Consider the following 22,718-nt stretch of genomic DNA (forward strand, 5'->3'; position numbering starts at 1 on the left):
GCAGCCCGACCATGTGACCCGCGCACACACCCCGTCCTCGCCCGCCCCTCGCTGGCCGCTGCGGCGGCTCCGCCCCCTCCCGCCGCCTCCTCCTCGGTCCTCCCGGCCCCCCTTCCTCTCCTCCCTGCTCCTTTCTTTCCTTCGTCCCCTGGCCCCTTCTCTTCTCCATTTCCCTCCTCTCCGTATTCCTTCTCTCCCCTCCACCCAGCTGACCGTCCCGCCTCGGCCCGGGAGCCCCCATCCACGCCCCCCAGGCCTGCTGCCCTGCACCTGGTAACACCTCAAGTCAACTCGGATACTTAACCGACGACCTCCCCGTGGCGCCGAGCAGACCAGCTTTTCGGGACTCCCGATGATGCCAACTTGGCTCGGGCTAGCCCAGTCCCTGACCTACCCCCGGGTCCCGCTCTCCCACTGGACAGACCTCTAGACGCTGGACACTCGGAGGACACAGCCATCCTCTTCCTTCTGCATGCCGTGGGCGATTTCATCCAACCCTGTAGCTTAAATAAGTCCTGTGTTCTGAAGATTGCCAAATTCACATTTCAAACAAGACCTCTCCTCTGAGCTCTAGCTTCCTATACCCAGCAACCCGTTTAGTTGTGCCCTGTTGATGTCCCTTAGGCGTATCAAATTTAAGATGTAGACAGATGTATGCGTGTGTCAAAAGTCAGTGAATGCGCACGTAAGATTTGTGCCTTCCCCTGATATGTAGAGTTTACATCAAAAGAAAAAACTGGAACCAAATGACGTGTATGCCAAGGTATGCAGAGGAAAGGGCATTGATGTTGGCGATTTTAAATGCATTGCAAAAGGAACGTGAGCTGATGGATGGAGGAGTGGGTAAATGGATAGAAGTATAGTAAAACCTTAGTTGTAGATGTTGTATATGGGTATTCTCGGTAAAATAAGAAATTGCGCTTTCAAGATGTTTAGTATAAAGTGTTGAGAAAAACCTGACCAGGCCGTGATGCAGTGGATAGAGTTTGGCTTGAGACTTGGAGGACCCAGCTTCAAAACCTCAAGGTCACCAGCCTGAGTGGGGCTCATAGACATGACCCAGTGGTTGCTGGCTTGAGCCCAAAGGTCGCTGACTTGAGCCAGCGGTCGCCAGCTGGGCTAGAAAGCCACACCAATCTGTAGTTATGGCACTTTAGTTGTTCATTAATTGCTTTTCATAGGTGCCTTGGGTGGGGAGGTCCAGACCAGCCAGTAACCCCTGGCTCAAGCTAAAGACCCCTGGCTCAAGCAAGCGACCTTTAGACTCAAGCCAGCAACAGTGGGATCATGTCAAAGATCCCACACTCAGGCAGGCAAGCCCACTCTCAATCTGGTGAGCCCGCTGTGCTCAAGCCTGTGACCTTGAGGTTTCAAACCTGAGGTACCACAGTGTCCCAGGTCAGTGCTCTCTCCACTGCGCCAACACTGTTCAGGCACAAATCTGAGCTATTCTACCTTCATAATATGCCATTACCCTTTGTACTTCTCACCATCTGCATTGCTGTTACTCTAGACCAGCATGCCACAAGAACATGCAATACTTTACTACTTAAGCAGGGACACTGACCTCTTTTTGCCTTATCAGGCATCCCCAAACTACGGCCCGCGGGCCGCATGCAGCCCCCTGAGGCCATTTATCCAGCCCCCTGCCGCACTTCCGGAAGGGGCACCTCTTTCATTGGTGGTCAGTGAGAGGAGCACTGTATGTGGTGGCCCTCCAACGGTCTGAGGGACACTGAACTGGCCCCCTGTGTAAAAAGTTTGGGGACCCCTGCCTTAGATTATCAAAAAAAAAGGCAATGGCCAACACAACAATAGTTTTCTGGTGTGAATAAGTCAAAATTATACTTTTTTGTTTTGTCAGATCAACAAAAAATATAACATTTTTTGGTGTGCCGCAGAAATTTTTTTAATGTAAATGAGATCTGATTACTCTGTTTAAACCCTCCAATAGCTTCCTATTGCACTTTGAAAAAAATCCAATGCCAATCAGGTAAAGACACTACAAAGAAAGAAAACAACAGGCCAATATCCCTGATGAACTTAGATGCTAATATTCTCGACAAAATATAAAATATTAGCAAACCAAATCCAGCAATACATGAAAAAAAATCATACATCACGATCAAGTAGGATTTATTCTGGGGAGGCAAGGCTGGTACAATATTTGCAAATCAATAAATGTGACTCATCACATCAACAAAAGGAAAAATAAAAATTACATAATATCAATAGATGCAGAAAAAGCATTTGATAAAATCCAACACCCACTTATGATTAAAACTCTCAGCAAAGTGGGAATACAGGGAACATCAACATGATAAAGGCCATCTATGACAAACCCACAGCCAACATGATACTCAATGGGCAAAAATTAAAAGCAATAGACTTAAGATCAGAAACAAGGCAGGGTGTCCACTTTCACCACTCTTATGCAACATAGTTCTGGAAGTCCTAGCCACAGCAATCAGACAAGAAGAAGAAATAGGCATTCAGATAGGAAAAGAAGAAGTAAAACCATCATTATTTGCTGATAAAATGATACTGTACATAAAATATCCCTAAAGTCTCAGTCAAAAAACTACTAGAACTGATAAATGAATTCAGCAAGGTGGCTAGATATAAAATTAATCAGAATCAGTGGCATTTTTATACACCAACAATAAACTGTCTGAAAGAGAAATTAAGGAAATAATCCCTTTCACTATTACAACAACAACAAAAAATAAAGTACATAGGAGTAAATTTAAGAAGGTAAAAGACTTGTACTCAAAAAATTATAAAACACTGATAAAAGAAATCAAGAAAGATACAAACAAGTGGAAGCATATATTGTGTTCATGGGTAGGAAGAATAAACATCATTTAAATGTCTATATTACCCAAAATAATCTATAAATTTAATGCAATTCCTATTAAAATACCAATAGCATACTTCAAAGATATAGAAAAAATATTCCAAAAATTTATATGAAGCCAAAAAAGAACACAAAAAGCCTCAGCAATCTTGCAAATGAAGAATAAAGTGGGAAATATCACACTTTCTGATATCAAGTTATACTACAAGGCCACTGTACTCAAACTAGCTTGGTACTGGCATAAGAACAGGCATACAGATCAATGGAACAGAACAGAGAACCCAGAAATAAGCCCACACCTTTATAGTCAATTGATATTTGACAAAGGAGGTAAGAGCATATAATGGAGTAAAGACAGTCTCTTTAATAAATGGTGTTGGGAAATTTGGACAGGTACATGCAAAAAAGTGAAACTAGACCACCAACTTACATCATTCACAAAAATAAACTCAAAATGGATAAAAGATTTATTTAAAGTCATGAAACCATAAACATCTTGGAAGAAAATATAGGCAGTAAACTCTCCAATATCTCTCGTAGCAATATTTTTTGCAGATTATCTGGACAGATAATGGGACTATATCAAACTAAAAAGCTTTTGCACAGCTAAAGACACCATAAACAAAATAAAAAGACAAGCCACACAATGGAAGAACATATTTGACAATACGTCTGATAAGGAGTTAATAACCAAAATTTATAAAGAACTTCTAAAACTCAACACCAGGAAGGTAATCCAATTAATAAATGGGCGAAAGAACTGTGTGTCTAACACTTCTCCAAAGAGGACATACAGATGACCAATAGGCATATGAAAAAATGTTCAACATCACTAATCATCAGAGAAATGCAAATTAAAACCACAATGAGTTACCACCTCACACCAGTCAAAATGGCGCTCATTAACAAAACAATACACAGTAAATGCTGGCGAGGGTGTGGAGAAATGGGAACCCTCCTGCACTGCTGGTGGGAATGCAGACTGGTACAGCCACTGTGGAGAACTGTATGGAGATTCCTCAAAAAATTAAAAATAGAACTGCCTTTTGACCCAGCTATACCACTTTTAAGAATATATCCTAAGAATACCAAATCACTGATTCAAAAGAAGATGCGTACCCCCGTGCTTATTGCAGCATTGTTTACAATAGCCAAGATCTGGAAACAGCCCAAGTGTCCATCAGTGGACAAGTGTATTAAAAAGCTTTGGTACATATATACAATGAAATACTACTTGGCCATGAAAAAGAAGGAAATCTTACCTTTTGTGACAGCATGGATGGACTTGGAGAGTATTATGCCAAGTGAAATAAGCCAGGCAGAGAAAGACAAATATCATATGATCTCACTTATATGTGGAATCTAAAGAACAGAGTGAACTGAGAGGGACGGAATAGAGGCAGAGGCGGGGTCACAGGGACCAGAGGGACAGCAGTCAGAGGGAAGGAGGATGAGGAGATAGGAGCAGAGAAGGTGAAGGGATTAGTGAAATTATATATACATAACACAGAGATATAGATAACAGGACAGCAAATCCCAGAGGGAAGTGGGGAGGGAGCTAGGGGGAGGGGCCAAAAGGGGTATTAAAAGGGACATGGGTGGGGAATGAGGGTTTTATATTCAGTGGGACACTTGAATCCATGTAAACACAATAAGTTAAAATTAATAAAAAAAATTTTTTAATTCAATACCTTACCTTGACCTGCAGAGCCCTGCACAGACCATGGCCCCTGCTTCTCTTTCCTAGGCTCTCATGCCACCTTCTAAACACAGTTCCTGAACCACAGCAGTCCTCTTTTCTTCCCTAGCTCAGGGCTGTATCACCCTATGTGATGCTGATGCAAGAGCTTCCCAGGCTACGCTTTGTTGCTTGTTTTTTCATTTTATGGATCAACCATCGTCCGCTTCTGCACAGGTAAAATGAGGTCAAGATGAATAGTCTATAAAGCAGAAAAGAAATCATAAAAGGATACCACTCTGAAAAGGCTACGTACTGTACTGTTCTAATTGTAGAACATTCTGGAAAAGCCATGAAGTGGAAATGGTAAAAATATCATTGGTTGCCAGGGGTTAGGAGGGGAGGGGGGGACAAAGTGGCAAAGCACAGAGGATTTTTTAGAGCAGCGAAAACTGTTCTGTTTACTACAATGGTGGACACGTGTTCAAAGGATACCTAAAGTGAACCTCGTGGAAACTATGGACTTTTGATCATTATATCGTGTTAATATAGATTCATTGGTGGTAACAAATGTACCACAGTGTTATAGGACGTTGATAATGGGGGAGGCTGTGTGTGTGTTTATAGGGGATAGAGGAATACGGGAACGCTCTGTAATTTCCATTCAATTTTGTTGTGAACCTAAAATTATTCTTAAAGTCTATTAAAAAATAAAAAGAGAGAAAGTATACTACCATTTAAATTTGAATAGTAGAAGTGTGGAAGTGTAAATAAGCCATTGCAAAGGAAATAAGACCCTCTCTTCCATGATAATGCCTATGAAATAAAATCTGTGTCTATGAACCTCATTTTAGTTTTTTAAGGCCGCCTCCTTCCGGTGAGGCTTTGTGGGTAACTATCAAAGGCTATAAAACTATAACCCAGCATAGTCCCCAACCACACCACTGGCCCTAGAAACATGTTGGGCTCATCAGTGCTACAGGAGAATGCTGAGCAGCATCCTGGTTGGACAATCCCCCTAGTGTTAGAGCTGCAGTGGAAATTGCCTTTGCCGCTGTCATTTGAGGGAGCCTCATTTATTAACCCTATGGAGTCTGTGTTTCAGTCTGTAATAATTCGCAAGACCATTCATTGTGGGTTTCTACCTACTCCACCTTCTTCATTTCTCTGACCAAGATTATAACTCTGTTGAATGAAATGACTGTGTCTTCAAAATTCATTGGCTAAAAATGCAAATTATTTCCTGGGAAAGCTACCTCATTAATACTTATATTCCACTAAACCTAGGGCCCTGGGAAACTGAACACAGGACTTGTCAATCTGGGTGTAGATAAAGAAGGAAAGAACCTAAATGTTAGAGTCCTCTAAGCTCAAGATCAGAAACAACAGGCCAGGGCAGTATGAAGACCTGGATGAAGGAGAGGTATTGGTGGGTAAAGGGGATGTCGGAGGGGGTGGCGGGTGATGGAGTTTCCTTAATGTGAAGGCCAATTAAAACCTTTAAGGTAACTCTCATTTTTAAATGTACTAATGAACATTTTAGTTCCCAATACCACAGTAGCACCTAAACCTTACTTTCGTTGTACCCGATCAACAGTTCTCAAATATTTTGAACTCAAAATTCCTTTACATTTAAAATTATTGAAGACCACAATGTGTTTTTTTTTGTAAGCTATAGTTACTGATATTTATTGATACCTATTAGAAATTAAAACAGAATTGTTTAAAACACAAGTGTACACTGAATCTATGTCACAGAGCAGTGACATCATCACCTTAGCAAACAGCTTCAGTGGTTTCCTCTGCCACAGCCTTTGCAATTGCTATTTATCATGATATTTGCAATGTGTCTTCTTCTTCTTTTTTTTTTTTTACAGAGACAGAGAGAGCGTCAGAGAGAGGGATAGATAGGGACAGAGACAGGAACGGAAAGAGATGAGAAGCATCAATCATCAGTTTTTTGTTGTAACATCTTAGTTGTTCATTGATTGCGTTCTCATATGTGCCTTGACCATGGGTCTTCAGCAGACTGAGCAACCCCTTGCTCAAGCCAGCGACCTTGGGTTCAAGCTGGTGAGCTTTGCTCAAACCAGATGAGCCCGCGCTCAAGCTGACGACCTCGGGGTCTCGAACCTGGGTCCTCCGCATCCCAGTTCGACGCTCTATCCACTGTGCTACCGCCTGGTCAGACGCAACGTGTCTTCTTCCAGGCTCCTCTTTCCTTGATTGTTGTGTGGTCGTAGTACTGGCTTCTATATCATCCCCCAATATTGCATCAAAGTTTGACTTTATTGTAAATTCCAAAATTTGTCTATACTTATTTTTCCCCTTCATAAAATTACCATATTAATATTTGTTCAGATAATACGAGGATGTAACAACACACACTGATTAAGCTACAATATAGGGATTCATGAATAATAATGCACTAAAAACATGAAAAGTAAAAATAAAACTTTTAATGAAATGTGTAAAGTAGCTCCATAAAACAAAACAAAACCACAGAATTAGCAGCCAAAGGATAGGTGATTCTGATTATTAGCTAAATGGAAATGTGGAAATAAAAACCACAAAATCAAGAACTTTGTATTTATTTTACTTTTTTTCTGTGGCTGCCATAACTCTGTTAATTGTCTTTTTTTTTTTTTTTTTTATACCGGGAAGAGCGGGAACGCAGTCCTTCACTACCACAAATTATGCGGTCAAGTTTCTCATTTTGGGGGAAGTCACAGCGGTCAGCACAGCCAGAGTGCAATGGATAAGCCTCGCCCTGGCAAAACCACCTTCGTGATCATGGTATCTCCCCTGCCAGGTAAGTGGAATTTTCATTCTTATGAGGATCGACACTGGAGTTAGTATTTCACTTCACCTGAATAGCTCCAATTTATCACGTACTTGGGGGACTCAGAAAACAAGAATATTTCCTCTTTTTGCAAATTAATACCATTAATAGTGCGTTTGGTGGCCCGTATCACTGAGTGTAATGATTAGTTGTGGACTCAGTCCACTTTTGTTCTCCCAGTTCAATTTATATTATTAACTGCCCCACTTACTGGTGCAATTCATGGTGCATCACCGGTCTACAGTGACTGCATTTAATGGCTCCCCTCAGGAGGACTTGAATTCTGTTTAATATAGAAGAATAATTTAATTATAAATAAATAATAAGCATTTCAACTTATTACCAGTTATGACTTACATAGGTATCTCTAGGTAAATCATGTCTTCTCATTTTGTCTCAAATAAACACATCAATATTATATCTGTACGTAGAAATAAATCATTTAAACTGAATCAATTCATTCATACCATCAAGATTGGTGATGTGTTTATGTACAATACTAGAAATGATGCACACATCCAATACATACTACAGTGCAATAATAATATTTTACAAGATGCAGTGATTAAAGCGAAATATAAACATAGTCCTACCAAAAGAATCAAGTTGTGTTTAACAGAAAAATATTTTACACTGTCCTAGGTTTTTTTATTTAAATTTAAATTATTTAAAATTAACTAAAATATAAAATGTAGTCCTTCAGTTGCACTAGCCATGTTCCAAGTGTCAAAAGTGGCCTGACCAGATGGTGTCGCAGTGCATAGAGCAGGCAAGGCCAGCATACAGCTCGCAGGCCGGATCCGGCCCACGTAATGAGTTTATGCGGCCAGCGATTAAATTTTTAATATTCTCTGCTACTTTAAAATCTCAGCTACTCAGAAGCAGAAGTGTCTTTGATTATTGGAAATCGAGATATTTAAGAAGATAGTGATACGCGGAAAAGAATTCTGCGTGTGACTAATCTAGGGTTAACTTCCAATAATTGGTCGAATGGATTTGCTATACTTCTTTATTTTTTAAAAAAATTCCATTATAAGATTTACAACTTTTATACTCATCTGTATTCAACATGAATTGTTTGACGTTTAGCAACGATGTGAAACCCACATTCTTTTTTTTAAATTTTTTCTTATTTATTCATTTTAGAGAGGAGAGGGAGAGACAGAGAGAGAGAGAGGAGAGACAGAGAGAGAGAAGGGGGGGAGGAGCTGGAAGCATCAACTCCCATATGTGCCTTGACCAGGCAAGCCCAGGGTTTTGAACCGGCAACCTCAGCATTTCCAGGTCGACGCTTTATCCACTGCGCCACCACAGGTCAGGCTTTTTTTTTTTTTTATTGAAACCCACATTCTTTTAGGCAGAGTTTGCCAGTGCACACCCAAGGTCAAACAATTCGTTATTTTTGTGGTCAAGTGTGCTGAATCAAGTGGCATTGTAGCATAGACAATAGCTGCATTTGATAACTGAAAACGTGTCCAGGCTGTTTGTAAAACAAAATAATTGTTTTATTTGCGATATAACCCCTTCAAGCTCATTCTATTAATTAAATGTTGTTTTAATTGATTGTGATACAGTTTGGATATTATACAGTATGTAATTATATTTTTATTAAAATAATATTGTATATTAAAATTTTTTTCACTCACTTAAACAAATTCATAAACAAATTACATAATAAAATTTTGTTTACTTAAACAAATCGTTTTTTTATTTAACCTTTTTTAATTTTAATATTTTGTCTGGCCCATGAAAAAAGTTTTCATTCTAATCTGGCTCAGGGGCAAAAACTGTTGGCCACACCTGGGATAGAGCATCAGACTGGGACACGGAAGACCTAGGTTCGAAACCCTGAGCTCGCCAGCTTAAGCGCGGGGTCACTGGCTTGAGCCCAAGGTCGCTGGCTTGAGCAAGGGGTCACTTGCTCTGCTGTAGCCCTCTCCAGTCAAGGCACATATGAGGAAGCAATCAACAAACAACTAAGATGCCAGCAAGGAAGAATTGATGCTTCTCATCTCTCTCTCTTCCTGTCTGTCTGTTCCTCTCTCTGACTCTCTCTGTCTCTGTCAAAAAAAAAAAAGATACATGTAACTAGCAGTAACCATATTGGTCATTACAGATTTAGGACCTTCCTTGTGTGATAAAGCACTATTCTAGGAGATTGTTCATGTATAAACTTTGAAGTTTATTGAAATAAAGTTGTTTATGTTTGCTTATTATCTCTTTAATCTCCATAGGTTCTATAGTTCCTCATTCTTAATTTTGTTTATTTGTGCTTTTTATTTTTTATTTTTCCTTAATCAGTCCTACTAGAGATGGACTTATTAGTTTTCAAAAGCTCAATTTTTGGCTTTATTGATTCACTATATACGTTTTCAGTTTTACTGACTTCTGTTCATTATCTTGATCTCCCTTCTTCCGTTCTCTTTTAATCTGATATTTCAAATTTCTTAATTTAGGCATTTACCTTATTAATTTTGCTTCAGTTGGCCAGAGTCAATTTTTCTTGTAACTAAGGAAAACTCACTGACAGAACTTCTTTAACTCATTGTCTCCTATAACAGGGAATAGTCCAGTCACTACTATGGTGCACAACCTCTAATTTATTTATTTATTTTATATACACACACACACATATATTTATTATTATCTTTTTTTTTTACAGAGACAGAGAGAGAGTCAGAGAGAGGGATAGACAGGGACAGACAGACAGGAACAGAGAGATGAGAAGGAAGCATCAATCATTAGTTTTTCGTTGCGCATTGCAACACCTTAGTTGTTCATTGATTGCTTTCTCATACGTGCCTTGACCGCAGGCTTTCAGCAGACCGAGTAACCCCTTGCTGGAGCCAGCAACCTTGGGCTCAAGCTGGTGAGCTTTTTGCTCAAACCAGATGAGCCCTCGCTCAAACTGGCGACCTTGGGGTCTCGAACCTGGGTCCTCCGCATTCCAGTCCTGATGCTCTATCCACTGTGACACCGCCTGGTCAGGCCACAACCTCTAATTTAGCAGTTTAAAATAACAGCAATCATTTTATTATCTCTCGTGGTTTCTGTGAGTCAGGAATTTGAGGAGCTCCTGGCCGAGCATCTCTGGCTCAGGGTTTCCTGTCATCAGCGGCAATCAGACAGTAGGTAGAGCCAGAAGAGCAGGGGCTGGGGCAGCTGGGGGCTAGCCTGGCCTTTTGCTCTTCAGGTAGTTACAGGGTTTCTCCATGTGGTCTCTCGGTATGGGCTACTGTGAGGCTCCATCACAGCATGGGGGCCTCAGGCGGTCAGACTGCTTACAGGGCACGACAGGGCTACAGAACAAGTGTTCCGGAGAAGGTGACAGCACAAGTTGCATCACCTTTTCTGATCAAGCCTCAGAAATCATGCGACATCAATTTTGCCGCATTATTGGTTGCAAAGGAGTCAGAACACCCAGGTTGGGGGATTGGCACATAGACCTCAAGGTCATCAAGGTTATATTCTGAATAGCACGTGAGATGGAATATATTATTGCAGCTGCCATTGTTCAAAAAAGGAACAATTTTAAAGAACAACACATATACACAGTCAACCCTGACTTAAGAACCATATTACAGTGTCAAAGCTTTAAGATTTTTATCCCTGCTGCATGGCAGCATTTTATAAATGTTGGTATAAAAAGAAAGGATGCTTCAGAGAAAGGAGTGAGTCAAATAACAAGTGGGTTGCCGGAAGGACCCCACACCACATGATGATTTCACTTCATTCTTTTCAGTTTCTCCTTTGTGCAGCTGAAAGTCAGTAGAACTACATCCAGTTGCAGACCCAGTCTCTTGTCTGTTCTGAGTCCTATGTTATCCTACATCAGCGATACCTTATGGTGTTGGCATGGAACTGCTTTCTCAGGGGAGCATCTGGTAGGAAAAAAATGGTATGTCTACATGTAATGAGTGCAGTGTACACATTACATACAAATCCAGGACAATCCACAACAGAAACCATCTGGCCCGAATGCAGAGAGGGAAAAGAGATAATGCAATTTGGAAATTCGAGTTGAAGTTTTTTAAGTACTTCATTGATTTAATAACTTACTAAATAGAAATTAAAAAAAAAAAGAATGGAAATAAAAAAGAAAAATTTTGTGGCAGTTCAATAAATAAAATGCTGTAAGAAATGCCTAATTAGCCTGACCTGTCACCGCAGTGGATAACGGATCGACCTGGAAATGCTGAGGTTGCCGGTTCGAAACCCTGGGCTCGCCTGGTCAAGGCACATATGGGAGTTGATGCTTCCAGCTCCTCCCCCCTTCTCTCTCTCTCTCTCCCTCTCTCTCTCCTCTCTAAAAATGAATAAAGAAAAAAAGGAAAAAAAAGATTAAAAAAAAAATGCCTAATTATCTTCAATACTCTCGGTCACAGTTTGAAAAAAACAATCTACAATACCTCTTCCCAGGGAGGGGGGAAAGAAGACAGAAACATCAAATACAAAAAAGTTAGTTCTGCCTGACCAGGCAGTGGTGCAGTGAATGGAGCGTCGGATTGGGATGCAGAGGACCCGGGTTCGAGACCCTGAGGTCGCTGGCTTGCGTGCAGGCTCATCCAGCTTGAGGGCAGGCTTACCAGCTTGAGCGCAGAGTCTCTGGCTTGAAGCCCAAGGTCGCTGGCTTGAGCCCAAGGTCACTAGCTTGAGCAAGGGGTCACTTGTTCTCCTGGAGCCCTCTGTCAAGTCACATATGAGAGAGCAATCAATGAACAACTAAGGTGCCGCAACAAAGAATTGATGCTTCTCATCTCTCTCCCTTTCTGTCTGTCTGTCCCTTTCTGTCCCTTTCTCTGTCTCTCTCACTAAAAAAATAAAAAATAAATAAAACAAAAAAACTACTTCTAACAACAGGGCACGCTATCTCACTAAAGAAACGATACATATTGCTGACTCACTAATACTCCCATCGAATTTTCCTACTTATTCTTTTGAAAACTCATCTAGTTGAAAATCCCTCCCAGCAGTGAAATCTGTCCTACTGTGACCCCCATCCATGAATTGACCTTTCTGCTAGGTTCTCTGTCCCAAATTATCACCAACACTCAGAAGGGACTTAGAGACGAGGATGCCTCTCTTTTCAGCATTAACTCCTCCTTCCCCAAGCTCAGTTTAGCAGCAGCTCTTCTGGCTGGTTAATTCAGGCTTTATTCCTTCCTTGGGAAGGTAACCTAGACTAGTGGTTCTCAAACTGTGGCCACTGGGTCAGCAGCATCACCTCACCTGGGAACTTGATAGAAATGCCATTCCTCAGGTTCCACCCCAGACCTAATGAATCAGAAACTTGGCCTGCAGTGCCAGCAACCTGATTCTGAGGCACTCCAGTTTGAGAACAAGGCTTAGAAAGCCAGCAGCATCTACTACCAGTGAATTGATCAGCTCTGTATTCCAGGGCTACAAGCCTATGTGACTAAGTGCCTCTTTCCTGATTTTCTGTGCCATGCCTCCAAGTGAGCAGGATTTGTGCCCTGCAAAATGTTTGTAATATGACAGGACATCATGTGGCAGAATAGAATTCTAAATGCAGAAAGTGCATGCACGAATTCATGCAAGAATTCTTTGCATGAATGCAAAGCCCACATTGCCTGGGTTTCTGACATCAGTTCTTTTTTCAGCATCCAGAAATGGATAGATTTCTGCCTATAGACTCTAGGACAGGGGTCCCCAAACTTTTTACACAGGGGGCCAGTTCACTGTCCCTCAGACTGCTGGAGGGCCGGACTATAAAAAAAACCTATGAACAAATCCCTATGCACACTGCACATATCTTATTTTAAAGTAAAAAAAAAAAAAAAAAAGGGAACAAATACAGTATTTAAAATAAAGAACAAGTAAATTTAAATCAACAAACTGACCAGTATTTCAATGGGAACTATGGGCCTGCTTTTGGCTAATGAGATGGTCAATGTCTGGTTCCATATTTGTCACTGCTAGCCGTAACAAGTGATATGATGTGCTTCAGGAGCCATGACGCATGCATCCCGCGTCACCGGAAGTAGTACTGTACGTGAGCGACGCCGCGCTTTGTGGCACTGCCACATACAGTACTCCAGGAGCACAGGATGCATTCTGTGCTCCTCTCACTGACCACCAATGAAAGAGGTGGCCCTTCTGGAAATGCAGCGGGGGCCGGATAAATGGCCTCAGGGGGCCGCATGTGGCCCACGGGCCGTAGTTTGGAGACCCCTGCTCTAGGAGAAACCTGCTATTCTCATTAATTAATTATGCTTATCACTAATAAGTCTTTACTATTATCTATATATAGATTTATTTATCAACATTCTAGAAAATACATTTATTTTTAAGGTTTAGACCACGGGTCCCCAAACTTTTTACACAGGGGGCCAGTTCACTGTCCCTCAGACCATTGGAGGCCCGGACTATAAAAAAAACTATGAACAAATCGCTATGCACACTGTACATATCTTATTTTAAAGTAAAAAAACAAAACGGGAACAAATACAATATTTAAAATAAAGAACAAGTAAATTTAAATCAATAAACTGACCAGTATTTCAATGGGAACTATGAACCTGCTTCTGGCTAATGAGATGGTCAATGTCTGGTTCCATATTTGTCACTGCTAGCTGTAACAAGTGGTATGACGCGCTTCTGGAGCTGTGATGCGTGTGTCCTGCGTCAGCGGAAGTAGTACTGTATGTGAGCGATGCCACACTTTGCACCACAGCCAAATACAGTACTCTTCTCACTGACCACCAATGAAAGAGGTGCCCCTTCCGGAAGTGCGGTGGGGGCCGGCTAAATGGCCTCAGGGGGCCGCATGCGGCTGCAGGCTGTTGTTTGGGGACCCCTGATTTAGACTCTTCTCTCTGACAGTGGAGGAAAAACAAGACATCCTAATGGTGGTTAACAATAGAATGGTCATTTAAACCTCAGCCAGTATCCAGGACCATCTCTTAGCTTCTAAATTTATATAAAAACTCATTCCTCCTTTTCATAATGCAGTCCTATAAAGCAGTGGTTCCCAACCCCTGGGCCGCGGACCAGTACTGGTCCGTGGGCCATTTGGTACCAGTCCGTAGAGAAAGAATAAATAACTTACATTATTTCTGTTTTATTTATATTTAGTCTGAACAATGTTTTATTTTTTAAAAATGACCAGATTCCCTCTGTTACATCCATCTAAGACTCATTCTTGACTCTTGTCTCGGTCACGTGATACATTTATCCATCCCACCCTAAAGGCCGGTCTGTGAAAATGTATATTTTCTGACATTAAACCGGTCCGTGGCCCAAAAAAGGTTGGGAACCACTGCTATAGAGGAAAATTGGAGGAGAAATTTTTTACCACTTATATTGTAACCAACACACTGCATCCTGATTTTTCGTATGTCTGGATTTTATTGTTTTAGGGCGATGCATTGGGAGGACCAAAGACTTGAAAATTTCTGATGAACGTATTAGGCTTTTAGACTAGTAAATCTTTACTTTTATTATTATTGACTTTTAGAGAGAGAGGATGGGAGACAGACAGAGAGAGAAACATCTATTTGTTCTATTTTATTCATGCTGTCGTTGGTGGATTTTTGTATCGGCCCTGACCAAGGATCAAACCCGTAACCTCAGCATGTCCGTACTCTGTTCTAACCAACTTAGCTAAACAACCATGGCATAGTAAATCTTTTGCATATGAGTCCTCTCTCAGTCTTAGAAGAGAAGCCAAATGTAATTTCTTCAGATCAAGCCAAGAGATAACATTGGTCTTCTACCTTGCAGTTCCGAGTGTGGTCCTGGACCAGCAGCACTGGAATCACCAGCAGGAACTGCAGGATCTCAAGCCTCACTCTACACTGAGTGAGGACGTGCACGCTCGCCAGGGCTCCGCGGGATTTGTGCGCACAGTGAAGTCTGAAGCCCAGCTCCACTGTACACGGGGACTGAGGCTTTGCAGCGGGAGGGTCTCTGGACGGATGGAGTTGGCAGCCTTCTGAAAGCACTCCAATGAGCCCCTTCTCCTGCTATTCAATTCCGTGTGCAATCTTTTCATTAACTTTCTTTAAATTGGACCTACAAACTGCTTCTAAATATAGAATATGGCAAAGGTGATGGGATGTCACTTCTGACATTATGTTATAAAAGACTGAGACATAGCTTGCTCATAGTTCTCTTCCTGGCTGCTTTTACCAGCAAGCTGCAATGTAGTGAGCTGCCCTGTGGAGAGACTCATGCGGTGAAGGGCTGCCCACCGGGAACGGGAACTGGATCCTACCAGCAAGGACGTGAGTGAACTTGGAAGTGGACCTTTCACCACACCCAACACTTCAGTTGCAGCCCATGAGAGACCCTGAAGCAGAGAAGCCTACTAAGCTGTATGCAGATTCCTAACCCACGGAACTGAGGTAAACAAATGTTTTAAGCCATTAAGTTTTAGGGTAATCTGTTACTCAACAGTAGATGACTTATACCAAGGACCATCAGCAGATCAAGGACACTGAAAATTCAGATATCATCCAGACTCCCCTGAAGTCACAGGGACCTAACAGAAAGTAGGTCTCTCCCCATCCCTCTCCCTCTCCCTCTCATTCCCCCTCCCCCTCTCCTTCTCACTCTCCCTAAACAGAATCAATACCTGGAAAAAAGATTTTGAATCCAAGGTGAGTAGTGAAATTGAAAAACAGTGCAATTGGCTGAAAATTTGCATAAGTGAAGCAGCAGGTTCGACCCAGCACTCTACAGTGAAGCCCCCAGAGCTCCCCAACACACCCAGTGCCTGATCAGCTTTCTACTGCTTCACTCAGATATAACAGATAGCAGTGGATCGTTAGACTTCTGAGGGGAGACTCGACTGTAACGGAAAAAAAATAGGAACTAAAAAACAATACAAGGAGCAAGAAAAATACTCTACTGTTGGAGAATTAGAATACACACAGACTAACCTGCACAACTAATGAAAAAATTATATTCAAGCCATGTCATGGTGAAATTTCAAAACATCAAAGATAAAGAGAAGATTATAAAAACATTCAGAAAGAGACCTGGCCAGGTGGCTCAGTGAATAAAGCCTGGTCTCAGCACAATGAGGTCACGGATTTGATGACCAGTCAGGCAGGACACATGCAAAAAGCAATCAATAACTGCACAAATAATTAGAACGGTGAGCTAATGCTTAACTCTATTCCCTTCTCCTCCCTCTCTCTCTGTCTTTCACATCAATGGGGGAAAAAAATCAGAAAGATCACATGCAAAACAACAGAAATCAGAATATTATCAGACTTTTCTTTTTATTTTTTCATCAGATGTTTCAACGCCAGCATGAAACACCTGAGGTGTGCTTTCAAAATTCTGAGATAAAAATTCTTTACCCTAAATCTCAAAACTCAGTCAAACTATCAGTCAAGTACAAGAGTAAAAGATATTTTCAGACAGGGACATTATATCGCTAAGATAATGTAACATAGAGTAGGAAGATAGAGGGAAGAGAAGTGTGTGTGTGTGTGTGTGTATACAGCACGTGGGTGTGCCAATATACCCATATGTATGAGAGATGTGAGAGGAAGGGATGTGTGTGTGTGACAGGGAAATGTTATTTACATTCTCATCTTTCATAATAGAAAGCCAATAGACAATGCCTTGCATTTTTTTTTTTTCTTTTCTTTTTTTTTTTTTTTTTTTTTTCATGAAGCTGGAAATGGGGAGAGACAGTCAGACAGACTCCCGCATGCGCCCGACGGGGATCCACCCGGCACGCCCACCAGGGGGCGATGCTCTGCCCCTCCGGGGCGTAGCTCTGCTGCCACCAGAGCTACTCTAGCGCCTGAGGCAGAGGCCAAGGAGCCATCCCCAGCGCCCGGGCCTTCTTTGCTCCAATGGAGCCTTGGCTGCGGGAGGGGAAGAGAGAGAAAGAGAGGAAGGAGCGGCGGGGGGGGGGGGGGGGGGGGGGGAGGGGGTGGAGAAGCAAATGGGCGCTTCTTCTATGTGCCCTGGCCGGGAATCAAACCCGGGTCCCCCGCACGCCAGGCCGACGCTCTACCGCTGAGCCAACCGGCCAGGGCCGACAATGCCTTACATTTTATGAGTAAAAGAAATAGCATTTTAAGGATACCACTGAGAAAAAAGATGGATGGAGAGAAAAGATGGAGACCGATGGATGGGGAAGGATAGGGCAGGATATCACTGTCACTTATCATAAGCCTTGTAAGTACTATTTGATTTCTTAAACTATGTGAATGTATTAGTTTGCTGAAAATTAAAAATTAAAGACAAAAAGTGTCAAATTTCTATGAAACACCTCAATCTTTCTAGATAACAAGTAGAGAATATGCACAGCTAAATCACAGCTGTTATTAGGTGTTTGAGTAGCTTTTTCATTGGTCTCATTACTGGTCAGGATCACTGATGAAAGTCAGTCTCTTTCCAATTTCCAAGTTAAAAGACAAAGAATCCTTTGACCCTGTAATTCCACTTCTGGGAATCTATCCTAACAAAATAATCATGAATATAAAAAAAATTTTATGCAAAATTATATATGTGCTATTTATATATTACTACAAAATTGGCACATTCTAAGTGCCAACCAAAAGCAAACATGTAAATTCCCCTCAGTCTTTAAGAAGAATTTTTATTGCCCTGACCTGTGGTGGCACAGCGGATAAAGTGTCAACCTGGAAACGCTGAGGGGACCAGATTGAAACCCTGGGCTTGCCTGGTCAAGGCACATGTGGAAGTTGATGCTTCTTTCTCCTCTCTCCTTCTCTCTCTCTCTCTCCCCCCCCCCCATAAAATGAATAAAGTCTTAATAATATATATATTTTTAAAAAGAAGGATATTTATGAAGATGAGGTAATCATGTAAAAATGTGGATAAGCAAAAAAATCAATAGGAAAAATTGCATATGAAATATTATTACAACTATTGTTTTAATTCTATGTATTAAAAAATGATTGGAAGTTTACACCAAAATGTTTGCAATGGTTTTATTTAAATGGTAATCTATATATATATATATATACTTTTTTTGTAAAAGTGTATGTGTGTGTGTGTGTCTGTGTGTGTGTGTGTGTGTGTGTGTGTGTGTATATATATATATATATACACACTTTTTTTTTAAGTGAGAGGCAGGGAGGCAGAGAATGACTCCCACATGTGCCCTGACTGGAATCCACCTGGCAAGCCCCTACCAGACAATACTTTGCCTGGCTGGGCCACAGCTCTGTTGCTCAGCAACCGAACTATTTTGGTGCCTGAGGCTGAGGCCATGGAACCACCCTCAGTACCCAGGACCAACTTTACTGAAGAGGCATGGCTGCAGGAGGAAAGAGAGAGAGAGAGGTGATGGGGGGAAGAAGCAGATGGTCACTTCTCCTGTGTGCCCTGACCGGGAATCGAACCTGGGACATCCACATGTTGGGCCAATGCTCTACCTCTGAGCCAACCAGCCAGGGCCTCAATGGTGATATTATGGATGACTTTTTTCTTTTTACTTTGTACATTTTTAGAAACACCTTACAATTTTTATGTTAGTGGCATAACTAAAATATTTAAGAATAAGAATTAAAATTCATTTTTACATTAAAAACTTTTGAGGGGGCTTACCATTTTGATTTTACCAATCTGGCCTTAAGGTTTTCACACAGTGGACTAATGGTAGTCATTCTATCTACAAACCCATCTACAGTTGACTCTCTGATAAGTTTATAAAAGCAAACATTTTAATCATAATTATTCCAACATGGATAAATTTTCAGCAAAAAACTTAGTAACTAGGCAAATTCATTAGACCAATTTGACTTGAGTGATTTATTGCTGAACAATTGATAAATGACTAATTTTTTATATGATGAAGTTAAACTGTTTCAAATAGTTCCCATTTCATTTTGTTTTCCTGAAATTATTTTCATAAAAATTAAACCTCCCTCACAATCTTATAAAAATAATTGAATCATTAAACAATTTTATCTAAAAATTTTTTGACCAAACAGATCTTCGACCATTGCACTTTCTTTCAAGAACTTACTTTTTCCAAATCCATCTGCCTTATCAAATCTTTCAGATTCTCAATTTGCTGAGATTTAATTCTGTAATTTTTGAGTCAGCAACGAGTCTCACCATGTTTAGTTTTTTTTTGTTGTTTTTTTTTTTTTTACAGAGGCAGAGATAGACAGGGACAGACAGACAGGAACGGAGAGAGATGAGAAGCATCAATCATCAGTTTCTCCTTGCGCGTTGCGACTTCTTAGTTGTTCATTGATTGCTTTCTCACATGTGCCTTGACTGTGGGCCTTCAGCAGACCGAGTAACCCCCTGCTGGAGCCAGCGACCTTGGGTCCAAGCTGGTGAGCTCTTTGCTCAAGCCAGATGAGCCCGCGCTCAAGCTGGCGACCTCGGGATCTCGAACCTGGGTCCTTCCGCATCCCAGTCGGACGCTCTATCCACTGCGCCACCACCTGGTCAGGCTCACCACGTTTAGTTTTAACCATTGTAAGTTTTATTTTTCCTGTAACATCATTATACATTTGATTTAAAAAAAACAAAGCCTGTTGGTTTCTGCTTGTTTTTATCTAATTCATGCAAAAATGTGACATATTTCCTTCAGGTATTTCAGGATTGCTGCAAAGTTAATGACTGGACTGCTCCACAGTTTTCTCCCACTTTGTACCAACTACCCAAGCTGCTGATAGACTGAAGAGGTGAAGGCCTGGTCAACTGTCCTGTTTCATAAAGTCAAATAAGTAGAGATGACAAAAGCTGTATGTCACTCAGCATCTTTAGATACCTACCATATATCAGGCACTGTAGTAAATCCGGGGGATGAAGAAATGCCATTTTCTACCCTCAAGGAACTACAGGGCTTCTAATGAGGAAGCAAGACCCATTTGGACTGTGTGTGTGTGTGTGTGTGTGTGTGTGTGTGTGTGTGTGTGTGTGTGTCGGACAGAGAGAGAAACAGGGACAGACAGACAGGAAGGGAGAGAGAAAAGAAGCATCAATTCTTCATTGTGGCACCCCAGTTGTTCATTGATCACTTTCTCATATGTTCCCTGACCAGGGAGCTACAGCAGACCGAGTGACCCCTTGTTCAAGCCAGTGACCTTGGGTTCAATCTGGCAACCTCAGGGTTTCGAACCCTGGGTCCCCTGGGTCCCAGTCCAAGGCTCCCTATCCACTGCACCACCACCTGGTCAGGCCCATTTGGACTTCTGACTTCCAGAACTGTAAGATAATAAATATGTTTTGTGTTGTGATACTACATTTCTGGTGTATAGAAAAGGTTTGGTAAGCAGTAGAGAAGCTGGGTTCTGGTCTGAGAATGCTGACTTCAGACAGTTCATCTTTGCATAACATGTGAGAACAACCTGAAGAAATGACAAATATTTAAGATCATCTTCAGCATATAAAGGGAAGAGTGGATGAGTTAGGTTGTAGTAGGGCTAGGAATCACCACTGTTCACCTTGTTACTACTATTTCAAGATTTAGAAATCACTTATTACATGGATATCGTAAGCTAATTTTTATAGATTTCTAAAAGATCTATCAGAGAATAAGTCTAATGAGAGTCTCTAGAATTTGTTTTGTTTTATTTTTAAAACAAGAAAGCAAGAGCCTGACCAGGTGGTGGCATAGTGGATAGAGCATTGGACTGGGATGCAGTGGACCCAGGTTCAAAACCCCAAGGTAGCCGGCTTGAGCGCAGACTTACCAGCTTGAGCGCGGGGTCACCAGCTTGAGCATGGGATCATAGACATGACCCCATGGTCGCTGACTTGAGCACAAAGGTCACTAGCATGAAGCCCAAGGTCGCTGGCTTGAAGTCCAAGGTCTCTGGCTTGAGTCCAAGGTCGCTGGCTTGAGCAAGGGGTCACTTGCTCTGCTGTAGTCCCCTCCCCCCAGTCTAGGCACATATGAGAAAACAATCAGTGAACAACTAAGGTGCCACAATGAAGAACTGATGCTTCTCATCTCTCTATCTTCCAGTCTGTCCCTATTTGTTCCTCTCTCTGCCTCTGTCACAAAAATGAAAAGAAACAAAAAAAAAAAAACAAGAAGGGTTGCTTTCACTTAAAGGCGAGAAAAATAATCTCTGGAGAATGTTTTATTTTCTCAGGAAGATAGGCAAGCTGTGAATAATCACCATTGTGGTTAGCATTAATTCTTGCAGAGTTGATTCTTATAGGTCAACCGGATCCCTTTCTTTTGCTTTATAAATTGAGCTGAAGTAGTTCCTGCTGACCCGAAAGCGCTGGCTGCCTGCCCAGAAGTGCCACCCCGGCGGGCACTGTGTAATGAGGCAGTCCACACCCAGAAGTGCCACCCCGGCAGGCACTGTGTAATGAGGCAGTCCACAGCGCTGATCTCAGCATAGAGAACAGTTCGAGCTAGGACTTCAATTTTGAACACATTTGCTGTATGAAAGCAAAATAGCCAGAGGAACTGCAACGGATGACATCATTCAAATATCTGAATAATCATTTAAAGAACCAATAGCACGAGAGACATGTTTTTATGACAGCATGGCCCACAGCTGCCTAGGATGCATGCTTCCTTCTTACTTTGTACCCGTGACAAGCATAAGGATACAATTACTTTTGGTGTTTGGTTTTGGTTTATTGGAGTGGTTTGTCTAGGGGTGAGGAAAGGTATAAGAAGATGTTTAGTTTTTCTCTGTGGAAAAAAAAAATGTTCCTGCACAGAAATGATGGAAGGGAGGGGCAAATAATAAACACACACATGAGCACTCCCCGTTTCTTTTGAAGTAATATAAAGTTCATGGTATTATAAATACTTGGCCGTTCTTTGAGCTAAATTTAAAAAGCTCTCTTAGGCATTGTTAATGTTTATAATAAAAACACACAAATTTTAAAAGGCCAAAAATTGCGTTCTCGTAGAAATATTTATTAGGCTGCTGGTATTGCTTCTAATAAACCGTTTTTGAAGTATTGCTTAACAGACAACAAAATTATGCGGCGTGAAACTAAAAATACTCTACTTTAGAATTTCCAGTATCTGTGGTTGTATATTCATGACTGTGGCATATGGCTAGTATTCCTTCTTCAAATTAAGGGCCTCTCATAGGAAAAATGAAGGAAGAGGTGAAAACAGGGGGAAACATCTTAAATTAGATATTAGATGCTGAACAGTAATTTTGTCCATCATCTTTAGGTACGTTTTTAAAAATTCATAGGCATGCACATTTTAAAATGAATTTTCTAGCTTGCAAAAAAATTTTTTTCTTCAATGCTCTTTGCTGAATGACACACCCACTCTGACGGCGCCTGTGTGCGTTCCCCTTAAGCATAACAAGGAGAAGGAAAGACCATCTTCAGAAGGCATTGACGACACTGCTTTAGTATAAAGTAGTGTTTCTCGTCCTTTTTTT

At 41.4% G+C, this 22,718-nt stretch overlaps 1 non-coding gene across 1 annotated transcript; it reads right to left on the reverse strand.

Moving 5' to 3' along the window:
- Nucleotides 1–7,193: 7,193 nt before the first annotated feature.
- On the reverse strand, nt 7,194–7,355 carry LOC136382729 (U1 spliceosomal RNA). Its single transcript, XR_010747345.1, has one exon. It is a non-coding gene; the product is annotated as a U1 spliceosomal RNA (small nuclear RNA).
- Between the last annotated feature and the right edge of the window lie 15,363 nt (nt 7,356–22,718).

Source organism: Saccopteryx leptura, chromosome 10 (genome assembly GCF_036850995.1).
Source record: "Saccopteryx leptura isolate mSacLep1 chromosome 10, mSacLep1_pri_phased_curated, whole genome shotgun sequence".
NCBI classification, from domain to species: domain Eukaryota; kingdom Metazoa; phylum Chordata; class Mammalia; order Chiroptera; family Emballonuridae; genus Saccopteryx; species Saccopteryx leptura.